The sequence below is a fragment of the Hibiscus syriacus genome, unplaced genomic scaffold (genome assembly GCF_006381635.1).
Source record: "Hibiscus syriacus cultivar Baekdansim isolate YM2019G1 unplaced genomic scaffold, ASM638163v2 tig00110989_pilon, whole genome shotgun sequence".
NCBI classification, from domain to species: Eukaryota; Viridiplantae; Streptophyta; class Magnoliopsida; order Malvales; family Malvaceae; genus Hibiscus; species Hibiscus syriacus.
Window position 1 is genome coordinate 630,998 of NW_024062943.1, and position 13,739 is coordinate 644,736.

The following is a 13,739-nucleotide window of genomic DNA, read 5'->3' on the forward strand; positions in this document are numbered from 1 at the left end:
GATCGGGTGGCCAATCGAATGAAACAAAAAGGCTTAAGGAAAAAGATATCATGGATCCATATTAAGCAACTAATAGAGACTCATCTGGACGAATGAAAAGTAGTCGATCTCCTTGCGTTGGGAATTTATGGCCTTGTCATCTTTTTAATGACTTTGGGGTACATTGAAACAGCTGCAGTGGAATTATTCGAACATTTACCAAGGAAGACGTACCCAGCTCCGGTAATTCTGGCTGAAACTTTTCGATCGTTGAACCATTGTCGAATAGTGTAAGGAGATCACTTCATAGGTTGTATACAGTTGTTACAAGACTGGATCCACAATCATTTTTAGAAGATTATTAGGATTTATTTTTGGCGATTAAGTAAGATGGTCAAAGATGTTCACACACCATTAGTCTAGAGAGATTGTATGGTGAATCCCTTGGTTGAAAAACAGTGATATAATATATCGATGTGGAGACGCCAATATAGTAATGCTACTTGGACTATGAGAGGAATTGGCTACACTCCACTTTTAGGTTATCGGTAATATGGGGCACCTTAATTCGTTTCAGCCACTCATAAATTATGAATATCTGAGTTCGTATATCATGAAGATGACTACAAGAGAAAGGTCAAAGCTACTTTAGAGTCTTGGAAAAAATATTTCGGACTGATGTCGTAGGAGCTTAAGAAATGCTTATTCCATATTATATCGAGTGGAGGAGGCGAAGGAAAATGATAACATCCTGTTAATCGATGGCAAGGATACCCGATCTATGAAAGAACATCTCAAAGTTGTGAGTTAGAGGCAGAACAAAAAGAATTGGATGAACAACTAAAAAAGTTAGAAAACTAGAAAACTAGAGATTCTAACGGAAGATGGATACGGAGATCCAGAAAGACAAAGTTGATAAAGTAGAAAAAGTAGAAGAAAATCAGTGATGAGCTAGAGGATCTATAGAAGCAGATCAAGAATCAAGCTTAAAAGATTGCTAATTTAAAGAAATAATTAGAGTTCTAAAAGATGAATCATACAGCCTGAAGAGGAAAGTTGAGAGACAAGACGAGAAAGAAGTGATGAAAGATCAATTGAAGTTTTCCCAGAAACAATTATCTGAGAGTTAGTATCCGAATAAAAAGTTGAAAACCAAGATGATTGACCTAGAGAAAGCCCTCCAAAAGCAGGGAGAGTAAGATATCCAGGATATAAAAACATACATCGCTGAGTTAGAAGGGATCGTTGATGGTTACAAGAAGCTTGCAAGTGAACTTCAGATAGTTCCTTTTGACAGAAAACTTTAGTGGCAATGTCGATGAGAACATGCTCAAGGGAATGTAAAGGAAAGGGATGTAGTAATCCAAGATTTCTTGAATCTAGTACAAAAAATCGTTTCTTACTTGTGTGGGTTAGAAAGAAAAAATGGAATTTTAAGACACGAGATCCGGCAAATGAATAATGAAGCATGGAGACTCATCAACCTGCTAGAGGTTGTCCAAAGTCTAGAAGATCTTGCTTAAGTTTATCTTTGAATGTTTTGATTTCATTGTAATTACATTTTTTGTCTCAATAAAGGTTATTCTATTATAACATATACTTTCGGGTCAATGTCTCAAACTTATCATGCATTCATCATGCATTATGTTGCATTTTAATTAGTTCATACTATGTTTTTCTATTAAAATGTGAATAACTAATCAAATTCATTTTATTTACTGAATGAAAAAGCACTGGACACATTACATTCGTATAACACTCGACTCAGGTCAAGACAAATAGAAGCTAGAATGAAGGAAATTGAGGAAATCTTCGCTACGCTGCAACAAGATCTGGAGAATAAACTGAGTCAGAATCTGAAGACTACCTTGGATTCTATTGCCAAGAATCATAATACTCTGATTGATCAACTGATGGCAAGGTTAACGAGGATGAATTTCGCTAATTCCTTCGAAACAAGAGCTATTTAAGAAACAATGGCCCCACCACCAAAATTAATAATCATGCATGGGTATCAGGCTAATTCTTCTACCATTAGGGGGAAAATTAAGGTGACCAATCCTAATAGAAATCCTCAAAATTACATCACAGACTTTGATGAAGATGATCAGATAAAGATTGTCAGATGTGATAAAGGCTTCTATGGGATCGAAGCCATGGAGTTAAGTTTGGTCCCATATCTCGTATTACCATCAAAATTCAAGGTCTCAAAAAATGAAGGAAAAGATAAGACAATTAGAAGATCAGGTGAAGACTGTTAGATGTGATGAAGGCTTCTAAGGGATCGACACCATAGAGTTAAGTTTGGTCTCATATCTCGTATTACCATCAAAATTCAAGGTCTCGAACTTCAAGAAGTTTGACAGGAATAGTTGTCCTTTAGCACACATAACCATGTTCTATCGTAAAATGATAGAACATGTGAGAAATGACCAACTTTTGATTCATTATTATTAGGAAAACTTGTCAGGTTTGACTATCTGATGGTATAACCAATTGAACATGTCTCACATTAAGACCTAGAAAGATCTTGCCAAATTATTCATGGAATAGTACAAACACATGAACGAGATGCGACCAAATCAAGTAATGTTGTAAGGGAAGGATAAAAAAGCCAATGAAAGCTTCCGGCAGTACGCACAACGATAGAAGGATATGACTATGTAGGTACACCCACCCTTGGATGAAAAAGAAACTATGAAGTTATTCATTCATACTCTCAAAGCTCCCTACTTCGAACACTTAGTAACAATCACCACTAAAAGTTTCCCAAACTTAGTAATGGCTGGAGAAATAGTGGATATGGTCATTAACAAGGAAAAATCGAGGGAAGATATTCCAATAAAAGTATTGATGTAAAGAATAAAGAGGGTAAAGTTAATAACGTGAACACCTACAGCTCTAGAAAATGTATCAATGTGTCTAAATCAACCTCAAACCCATCAAGATAAGACTCAAGAGAGCAAAAACAAAAGAGAGGGAACATTTTGATCCAATTCCATTGACATACGAAGAACTATTCTAATAGTTACATAGTAAGAATATGGTGCCACCTTACCCAGTTGATCCTCTAAAACCACAATACCCGAAATGGTATGAGGAAAATACGAATTGTGAATACCATGGAGATGTCTTAGGACATTCAATTGACAATTGTATCACCTTCAAGAGGATCATTTTGAGGTTATGAAATAAAAACTAGATTCATTTCAATGACATACCCAACATTTCCCAAAACCCTTCCCTGAATCATGGGGAGAATGAGGTCAACACCGTTATTTAGGAAATGGAAAGACATACCAATGTAAAGGTATCAAAAGTGAGATCCCCAATGATATGTGTATGGAAGCAAATGGTAAACGCAAGGATACTAGTCTCACACCCATATGCCATAGAATGCAAGGACAAATTATTTCCAATATCATCATGAAGAATGACATACTATAATGATTGTTTCACTTTTAGTGTTCTGGTTCAGCAGCTAATGGATAATAAAGAGTTGAAGTTTTATGAAGAAACCTAGAAAATGGATGTGTGCTCATTTAAAGCATTATCGGGGAAGTCGTATAATGATAGTTACCCTCTGGTGATCACACATACAATAAAAATGACAGAGAAGGTGACCACTAAGGTGGTGGTCACGACTCTTAGCCTATTCACTTACAATGACAGTTAGCAAGTGCCTTGCAAATATGATAGTAAGGTAGAAACTATCAATAAGGTGGGGCATTTCACCAGGAATGAGAGATGTTATTCGTAGAACCCTAATCAACCTGTAACCTTTTAAAGTAGATTAATTGATGATCAATGAGCCCCATGAAAGAGGACGAAGCTATGGAATTCTTAAAATTTCTTAAACATAGTGAATACAACATCATAGAATAACTACACAAGCGAGCGACTCGTATCTCAATGCTATCACTATTGCTAAGCTATGAGTCACATCAGGAGGCATTACTAAAGGTGTTGAACAAAATGTTTATGCCCAATGATATACCAATCAATAAGTTGGATCGTTTGGTCAACAATATACAAGAAGATAACCTCATCTCCTTATCAGATAATGAAATTCCACCGGGGTAAGAAGAAAGGCTAAGGCAATACACATTGCAACTCATTACAAGGGGCATGCCTTACCAAGTGTACTCGTTGATAAAGGCTCCGCGCTAAACGTAATGCCTCTAGTCACACCCAAAAGATTACCCATAGATACTTCACATATGAAGTGAAGTGCATGGTAGCAACGAGAAACCATCTTCTGGTCAAATTTCAAACCGATGTCTTCAAGTCTAGAAGAAGACCCAAATAAGCTTCAACTTAGTAACAAGAAACTACTTCTTAGCCTAGATTTTGATATAGCTTAAGTCGAGAAGAACTATCTGTCGACCAAAGCTTTCAAGTTCAATTCCAATAAACTCAAGAGCATATTGACCATATGGTAGCAACAAGGAACTATCTTCTAATCAAAATTCATACTGAGGTCTTCAAGTCTAGAAGAAGACCTAAGATTGAATGTGATTTAGCAACAAAGAACTATTTCCATATCCAGGTTTTGAGCAAGGATTTCAAAGTCTCTGCAAATGATATCAAGGTTAAGTCACACAAGACCAAACTCACGATAGAGGTATCATCCACAACATAGCTTACGTCAAGAATATCTATATGTCAACCAAAGCTTTCAATTTCAACTCCACAATGGAGGATATCTAGCCTGAAGAACCACTTTATATGGATTAAAACTGCGAAAGAGAGTAATCTGAAAAACATTACACCTAAATTCATTCACAAATAGGAGTTGTCCAAACTTCAGCTTTAATTCCTCAGACAAAGAAATCAATCATCCAAACTAATTTTAATATTCACATGAAACTAGCTAATAATTTTGTTAACTTTTGCAGATTCAATTACTTTGGGACCAAGATGAACCAGTGGAAGATTTTCAAACCCATATACTCGAAGATGCAAAAGATGTTGACAAAACCTCAAAATGGACTAAAAAATGCCCAATCATTCTTGAAAATGTGGAAGAGCATATTAAATGAAGATTAAAAGAAAGCAATGACACCATGGAACGAAGCTATATCAAGTGAACAAAAAATTGACTATTTTTTTTTATCTTTTCTCTATTTACCTTACAAGCCAATAAGCAAAGAGGATAAATTGTAATACCCGACTTTTTTCTGGCCTAGTTTTCTTTTCCAAAGCTCAAACACTTTATTGGAGATGATTTTGAAGTCCAATACATCAATCGAATTGCACAAATTTTCAAGCAAGATCCAAACATTTCTAAGGCATAATGTTCTCATACGATATGATTGGTTTTCAATTATCTTTTCAACGCATTTTAAAACGCCTCAATCGGACATCAGAAACTCAAGATATGCTTATTTTAGTAAAGATAGCTTGTGTAGAAAATTAGTTACGGGTCCAATACGGTAATTTTAATTTATTTTGAAATTTCAATTATTTTATTGATTATTTGTGAATAAATTCAACTTTATACTTTCCATTATTTATTTAGGACAATTTAAGATCTTTTCATTATGTTAATATTACTTTTCTTAATTAGTGTATTAACATTAATGAAAAGATTCAAAGGCTTTTTGCTTTTAGGATTTTTAGGAGCCTATAAATATACACTCTTATTTGTAATGGGACTGAGAGGGTAACCAGAGAGATACGTGCAATAAAAAGGCTTTTTACTAAAGGTGATTTTTTATGTTCTTGTTAATTTGTTTATTTCAGTCTCGTTTTCTTTTGTTTTCTTTTTTCTTCTTCCTTCAAAAATAATCTTTTTTCGGATAAGAGAAAATCAAGGAACAAAGAAAAAGGCTTTTATATAAATCTATATAGATTTAACCTTTCTTGAGGTTTTTCGATGAGAATCGATGGTGGATCTTGAATAAATTTATTTTTTGTTTATTTTATTTATTTATGTTGATCTGATTTTAATTTTCTATATTCAATTAAATGATTCAAGGACTCGATCCATATTCTTATAGGATATGTTTATTTTCACACCAATACGAGATAATAACAATTGGCGTCTCTTTTATTTCTTTTGAGAAATTCATCTTGTTCCTCCTCTCATGATCTTATTTTTAATTTATTTTAAATTAGTTTTTCAATTTCATTGTTATTCATTTTAACTTTTTTCCTTTTTTTAATTTATTTAGTTTTACGTTTTTTAACTTTTAATTTTGTTTTCTTAATTTGATAGGTTTATGTCGTTTACTTTTTTAATTTTTTTCATTTTCCTATTTTGTCAGAATTTTATTACCTTCTTTTATTTTATTTCTTTGGTTTTTTAAAATTTTAATTATGTTACTCTTTTTCTTAATTTGCATGTTCCTTTTTCATTATATTTGATTTATTTTTATATTCTTTCTAATTTTTTAATTTTTTTAATTTAATATTCTAACAATGCTTCTTTATGTTAAGTTACTTTTTTTAATGGTTCATTTATTTATTTGTTTGTTTATTTTGGGCATTTCATATTTACTTATTTTGTACACCTATTAAATTTTCTATCCTTTTATTTAGTTTTAGTATTAATGCCTTCCATGTATATTTTTTAATTATTTCCTTATTTTGGTTGCAAGCTATATTTTTAGGTTGGGAACCAGGTTTTAGGTTGCAAGCCAAATTTTAGGTTGCAAGTCATATTTTAGGTTACAAACCAAATTTTTAGGTTACAAGCAATGCGATGTATTGTAGGGGGTGCACACCTAAATATGAAAGTGATGATTTATTGTATGGGATACACACTCAATTACAAGAAAAGTGATGTATCGTATGTGGTAAACACCTAAATATGAAAGTAGTGATGCATTTTACGGGATACACACCCAATTACAAGCAAGGTGATGTATCGTATGAGGTAAACACCTAAATATGAAAGTTGTGATGTATTGTACGGGATACACACCCAATTATAAGTAAGGTGATGTATCCTACGAGGTACACACCTAAATATGAAAGTGGCGATGTATTTTATGGGATACATACCTAATTAATAGAATGTTGCTTACCAAACATGAGTAGTGAAATATTATATTTGTACATATGTAGAATCTGAGGTATGCCTTGGTAAGAGACATGTGATATCATCGAGAAAAGAGATAAATGAGGGATGACAAGTAAGTTTGATATGGTTAACGAAAGCTCGAGAATATGATACTCTAAGTACGATTAGAAATTTTGAATGATGTTTGTGTAACATATTTCACTTACATTCTAAATTTATTTTATATGAGTTCTTTTAATGATTATTTAAATTAGTGAGTCGAAAGCATGTTGTATGTAATTAGTGTTACGTTTTGAGGTTTTGGATTTGGAGATGACAATTTATGATGTTGTAAATGAGACTATCATGAGGAAACCACTTTATTGAATTCAAGGAACATCCTAGATTGAATAATTATTGTGCCCACTACATAAAGATCTTATAGTTGCTAAGATCACGAATATGATAGGATGTGTAAGATATTTTAAATGAGAAATTATATGGTAACCTCTATACTTTTGGTAAGTACAATGAACACAACTGGGAATGATAAGATTATGAGAAACCTTGATTAATGGCTTAAACTCATAAATGGTAGTCATGTTGACTTTATGAGACTCGTGAAATATAATAGGGTCGATGTGTGCTCAATGGGCTTATTAGTTCACCCTTTTAATTATTACCTTTTTAGGTTCATGATTTGGGATTATGACGGGACAACGACATCATCAGATGAGTTTCAGCGAGAATACCAGAGTATAACGACGAGAACTTGTATGGGCATGTAGAGGTCATAATTGCCTTTTATTATTCGGGTCGTACTATAAATATGTTTACTGCTAATTTATTTTATATCATATTTTGAAACAGATGAGCTCCAACTTTTAAATTTTTTTTTGAATAAATTATGTGTTTCGAAGTCGATAAGCCTCGATTCATCTCTGTGTCCCAATGTGATACCTTTTATTTGAGTACATTTCTCGGGTCGGGTCAATGGTGTTACATTTAGTGGTATCAAAGTTAGAGTTTAACCAGTTCTAGGTTAACCTGGTCGTTTTCTACATGCCCTCAAGTGTTTTAAAGTGTACTCGTGGATTGAGACTTCGATGTTGTTCGTCCATCGGTGATCAGTAAGTTGATATGTTAGCTTGGTTTAATAAGCCATATAAAATATATTAATCTGATAACATTTTTTAAAATGAAGGAATCGAGACTATGATTCTTATGAGTTTGGTATATTAGACATTTATGATATGTGTGGAAAAGTTCGAGTGATGAATCTATCCTTCTCCATAGAATAAGAAATGATAATTTTCCCATGTCACTGAATAATCTTGTTAAGTCGAAAATCGATGAAAGCGATATTACGAGATTGAAACAAGAAGTTAGTACTCAAGTGATAGGAGATGTGCATAATTGAAACTTTGGCATAGTAATAAGCAATTCCTAAGAGTATGAGTCGATCTTGGTAACTTTATGTGATCGACATTGTAGATGCAAATGAGAATTTATGTTCTCCCTCAGTCTAGTAGTAAATTTTAGAGTGTGCAGTGAAGGTGAAATATACTTATCAACATAAAATTTGGAAGAATGAGTTTTAGGGTCCCCTATGGATCTTATCTGGTTAATCGATTTAGTATGAAAGGAAGTTGACTTTTAATCCCTTAAGTCGATGACTTATAAAGGTAAGTCATTTAGATGTATCGATTATTAAGAGTTCATTATCCATTCCGACTCCTATTAATTAAAGGTTCATGGTCGTACCTTGGAGGTCGGTCATTATGATAAGTTATTTCGTAATTTTCTTTAGATCAAATATTTCGCTGAGATACTGTCATGGTGATAGATGATTTCGTTGATGACGTTTCCGTAAGTTCTAAAGTTAGAACGTCCAATTAAGCTTTTTTCACATATTTAATAAGTGAAAGCCTTCTCATTCTTGGCAATTTCATAACCACAATTCTAAAACGGTGTTCGCAATCAATCCAATTCAATTTTTACTTGCTTGGATAAGCGAACTCGATTTAGCCTCTCCAAATGAATACGCTTCATCTTCAAAAATGGTCTCATTCGAATATCTATTAGTAATTAGTATTCATGGTTATTCTGAAATTATTTAGATCAGGCTCTTACAAGAGTTGTTATTGTGACGATTTGAGTGTTTGTTAAAAAGGGCTCGTTATTCCAAGATTGTGTTACTTCAAGTTCTTGAAAGCTCGTGTTTGTGAAATTTGAATTCTATAAATTATGTTGCATGAATACCTCTGGTACCCCGTTGGATTTCTTCAACTCGAGTTTATTTGGATTTAATATATTCAGACAAGTCAGTCGAATGTTGATCTTCTATGATTTGATAAACTCTTTCTCCTAATCTTCAAAATGATCTACCTTAACCAGTTTTCGATTAAGTTCGATGATCGAATTAGACTTCAAAGTTATGTATCATATATTCTCGTGAGAGCCTATGATGTGACAGCCCGTGTATACTTCTAAAGAGAGAAATCATTCGCTCTGAGATGATGATGGCTCAAAATTCTTAAAACATTTATGAATTCAAGTTTCATACCCTATAGGTTATGATTTATTGAGTGATACGTTGAATTCCTTTCAGTTTGAGTTTTCGGACGATCTTTTATGTTTAGACAACTCGATCAACTATTATTTCTAATAAATTTCCAATGAATGTCTCTTCGAATATCGCTAATGAAAGATTTTTTCTGGAATTTCGCATCCAATGAATGTCTGATAAGAACCATAGTTACATGAATCACTCAATAGCCCACGATCTACATATTGTACGCTGCGATCCAAAACAAGGTACGAACGCGTTCCAGGTCGTTTCAAAATCGCGATTCGGTACGAAAGCTTATGCGATCCAAAATTGACCATCCAATTAACCCAATTGATGTTCAAATCAAGATTTGAAGCCATCGATTCATCGTTCTGGGCAATAAAAAAAACGCGAACAGACAACCAATTTCATCAATTCGACTGTTCAATTCCATCCACACTCTGATGTTGGAAAGAACAACGTTGACCGGCCCTAGGATTTCTATTCACACTTCACGATCAAGAGGATTCAATTAATCAATCATATTTTCATTCACACAGAACATAAATTATGGATTCTTTTTCTTCTAATTTTAACTACTATAAATATTTAAGTTAGTCGCACAGCACAGAGCCACAGACAGTGTTGATTACCTGATTACCTTCCTATAGTGTCGATTTCCTTCACTAAGCCACAAACTCTTCTTTTCTTCTTCAATTTTTGTTTTTTATCACTGCAAATATACAAGTTCGTACACTAGAATTCATGTGCACTTCTTTGGATCCTCATTGTGAAAAAAGGCTGAAATTAGAAGATGTACCGTTGTAGCGAAAGATCGAGACACTTACGAACGGTTGCAAAAGAGGGTGAAAAATGCCAAGAAGCTAGGAGTTTCTAAGTCGTTAAAAAAGCTCTATAGTTACAAAAAGATAGAATTTAATCTCTAAGAAACCGTTAGAGCACATATTCCTACTTTCATAGTGTGAAGAGGAATCGGCTTAACTGTAAAAGGGCGGACAAACTTGTTTATGTTCATTCTAATATTCGCTTGAGTTCAAGATTTTCTGAAGCATATAAAGAAGGACCACACAAGAAGTGGGATATGGATCCCGAATCTACAAACTTGGAAAGCTCAAGGATAGAAGATATGGTGTGGGAAGATCTAGAGGAGGATGAAGACAACGATAATTTCAAAGGAAAAAAACAAAGGGTGGAGTAATTTTATTAGTTTTATCATGTCTTTTAAAGTTTTAAGTTTATTCATGACTTTATGAGTTTATGTAATTTGTTATGACTTTTGAGTCTTTTGACTTTTGAAGTGATAAATTTGTTTTGAACTTTGAAGTATTGAAGTTACTGAATGAAATCTATAGTATTGAAGTTACTCTAAGATATTTGAAGTCTTGAAATTACTTATAAAATTTGATGTAGAAAAATAGCAACCTAAGAAACTAGTACATCGTACTGGAGCGATTCGAAATGAGCCTACCCCTCGTACCAAATTTTAGGAACCTAACGAATTACGATCCCGTTCCACGTTCCCATACCGGAGCGTACCGCGATCCATGTGACTATGATAAGAACTCTATCTATGTTGGCACTTTTACCCTTGTTAAAATATCGTTTGGTTTGTGTTTGAATTGACATCCAGTTGTGTACTCATTGTTACTTCGATGGTATACTTGTATGAAACTAGAGTATTGATGAACATGTTGGAAGAGTGTTCTTCGTATATAAAAGATTTTGCTTATCTCAGTCTGGTAAATTCTAATTAGAATTTTGTCTTTTTTAAATTCTTGAAATTTTGTCACGAACAAGAAAAATCCTCAGATTTTTAGTGACTCTATCGTTGTGATTCTTTGGTGATTTACTCGTTACTCGAAAATGATTCGTTTAACAATGTGTTCTTAAAAAAAGGAATACTCATTTTGTTCAATGACCTTGTTGCAAGGACCAATTAACCGATTACATGCTAAAAGTGGGATTTAGGTGAATTTTTTTTTACTTCCCGTGTGTTAACAAGATCATTGTGCTGGAATACCATTACATCCGTTCGATGTGATGTGACATATGGTGATGAGATAGAATTATTAACGTTTAGCGTGAATACCAAGAAACTTTAGATTTATATTGTAACAAGGAAACGAACGATGTGAAATGTCAACTACGTTCACGTTTATTCGAATCTGGTGGAAAATTCGAGGATAAATTTTTCTTAACAGGGTAGAGTTATAACTCTCCATAGTTTTGATTAAATTGGTAAATAAAATTATTTCGAGGATAAGTTAGATAATTTTTGTGTTGTGGGATTAACTTTAAAGTATGAGATGAAGAATTTATTTGTTAGAATTTATTTTGGGGAGATTCATGCCTAAATTGAAATAAAGGAATTATACATCACTAAGGTGAAAACAAGGCAAGAGTTGGACTCTTTAATGAATTATTATCCACAAAAGTTATAAGATATTTTTCTTGGGTAGATATGGATCCCACTGAGAATGATAAGATTATGAGAAACCTTGATTAATAGCTTAAGCTCATAAATGGCCATCATGTTGACTTTATGAGACTCGTGAAATATAATATAGTCGATGTATGCTCAATGGGTTTATTAGTTCACCCTTTTAATTATTACCTTTTCAGGTTCAAGGTTTGAGATCACGATGGGACAACAACATCATCAAAAGAGTCTCAGCGAGAGTACCAGAGTATAACGACGAAAACTTGTATGGGAATGTAGAGGTCATGATTGTATTTTATTATCCAGGTCGTAAATTATGTGTTTCAAAGTCGATAAGTCTCAATTCACCTCAGTGTTCCAATGTGATACCTTCGAGTCAAGTACATTTCTTGGGTCAGGTCAAGGGTGTTACATTTTATATTTGGCAACAAGTACGGCGTAGTGGTCACAGTCTACTTGGAATAAACGGTGAACTCAATGAATGTCTAACAAACAACCTCAGTGCCTCAATAAATGATGAACACTTAGGATTGTTACAGCTTGCTACAAAGAATAGAGTAACTAAGTTGATTGTAAAGATAATGAAAAAAATAAAAATATCAATATGACCAAAGTTTACTTTTATTTATCACCATCGTTGATCATTATCAGTTGCCATAGGACATCTTCATCGACGATCGAGACTCCACTTCACTCTTTTTCTGGTTTGTCCAACACGAATCCAATATACGTTTCATTGAAAAATATCTTGAACTTCATAAAACTAATCTAAACTCCCTTTTAGACGGGATGAAACTATAGTCTACGCATCATAACGGTAAACTGAAAACCTTGGTTTATATGATGTATGACACTTTAAATCTTCACCTAGGCTTTTCTTCCTAATGTATTTGGCAACATGCATTTGCGTAATAATTTTGTACTTAACGTAGGATGATAGTTAGATTAGCTTTATTCCAGAACAATGGATATAAAATGTTTCTTCATGGAGGAGAGACCAAATGTTGAAAAAGGTTGGGACGATACAAGTTCACAACATAGAATGTCCATAGAATGAACATCGAGTCTAAAAGTGGAGCGAATATCAAATTGTGAAGTTTGGAATATTTTTCGATAGAACGAACATCATATTTGTATTTAAGAGGTTACAAGTGAGTGAATTGAAAATTTTGAAGATCAATGATCATCTGTAATGGTGGTCGAGGCGGCTAACAACGACCGACGATGGTGGTGAGCTACGAAATACGAGGATTTTAGATGAATTTAGGGGTTAAACTAATATTTTATATAAAACTCGAAGGTCAAATTGATATTTCATCAAAGTTTATAGGTCAAACTAAAAATTAACCCACCATCATCAAACTAATGACCAAAATGTTATAAATAGATAATGTAAATGACCAAAATGTTATTTTTTGAAATTCATTACTAAAAGTGAAAAGAATGAAACAAAAGTGGCAATTTGGTAGTTTACCTTAACTTCGTACCAGGGCTCAGCAACGAAATCAAGAAAACCAAAAAACCGATCCGAATTGGAGTATGCAGTTCGGTTCGAGTTTTTCAATTTGCGATTCGATTTCAGTTTGATTTAAAAAAAATAAATATCCAATTCGGTTCGATTTTGGTTTTTTCATATGGAAACCATTTGAACTAAATTCAATTTGCGATTCGATTTCAGTTTGATTTGTTTTTTTAGTTTGAATTTGAAAAATAGTGAACAGTAAAAAATCATCGAACTAAAC